Raw genomic sequence first — 1,391 nt, 5'->3', positions numbered from 1 at the left:
TTTTTAAAAAGAATTAAAGGTTACTGACTAAATCTAAATTAAATAATTATTTTCAGTTATCTGAATTTTTCTTTACCACCTTACATACTTCCCATAAAATTTTATCTTTAACATTTCAGAATATTCCAGTTACTCATTTAATCCAAGCTTAGTCAAAGGGCTAGCTATCTTTTTCCTTCCTTTCTACTTCTAGGGTTGGAAGTGTCTAATTACAAGTTAATAACCAAAAAAAGGAAAGAAAAGAAAAAGTGAGAGAAACAAGGAGCACAGCCAACCCTCTAACCAGAAAGGCCACACCAGAAGCATCTGACTTTCATTCTAAACAGTTTGACAACAAAATTGGTTATGGAAATAGTTAAAGGTATTGGCACACAAAGCTGAGAGTTTCACTATAGTTTTTATCTGATAAATTTCCTAAGAGATGTTTGTTGTTAACTATCCATCTTTTCCCTAACTTGCTTTTTCTAGTTAGTCTAGATGGTCAACATTTAACTATATTCTTATATTGGCAATTGTGAAATAAAATAAGGATGTCACTGCCCATTCATTTCAAGGAGAAATGTGAGATCCAATTTCAACCTTCCAGCTCTTACCAGAAAGGCCACACCAGAAGCATCAGACACAACTGCAGCTGTCTCATCACAAAAGGTGTTGAGGACAGCCTTGAGAAAAAAAATGAAATGAGGTACTTGAGCAGTATATATTTAACACACGGCCCATCTAGAGTTCATTTCAGGGAATACCAAGTAATTTAGATATCCTCTTAAAATCTGACTACCATATAACATTACATATACCCTGACTTCTAGGGGAAAGAAATAGAAAAACTCATACACAAGGACTTGCACTTTTATAAATTGTAATTGAATGTGAAAGCTGAAGAAGGGTTTTCACCACTAATCTGAATGTCCACATTTTTTATATATACACCAGAGCAGTCTAGCTTCATAAGAAACGAAATGTTAGTTATCTTATATTCCTCTCTCCTTACTTTATCATCCCCCCCTTCCTTACACCTATTTGCTACAAATTTCTCACTCGCATTTGCTGGTAACATATTGTCATAAACAGCTATGGGAGAACATGAGAATCCAATTGTTCCCATGAATCATTGCACAAAATTGTTTGCACTATCATTATAAAAACAAGTATGACTACCCAATGTCTTGCATACTAAGGGATTCTTTACCAAGTACCTAACGCACACCTATCAAGCCACAGAATTCCTAGTTCTCCCAAGCTTTGTTATGGGAAAGAATATTGCATTGTTTATCCAGCTTTTTTCTTCTCATATAAGGACTACCTCACAGTTTCCCAAAATTGAAAAACTTTTATAATTATCATTCCTAATCTACTGAATTATTCACATTTCTTCAATAGTGAATCTTTGA

The sequence above is a fragment of the Suricata suricatta genome, chromosome 11 (assembly GCF_006229205.1).
Source record: "Suricata suricatta isolate VVHF042 chromosome 11, meerkat_22Aug2017_6uvM2_HiC, whole genome shotgun sequence".
In the NCBI taxonomy this organism is placed as follows: Eukaryota; Metazoa; Chordata; class Mammalia; order Carnivora; family Herpestidae; genus Suricata; species Suricata suricatta.
The sequence above is the reverse complement of the archived record's forward strand: the minus strand, read 5'-3'. Positions refer to the sequence as shown.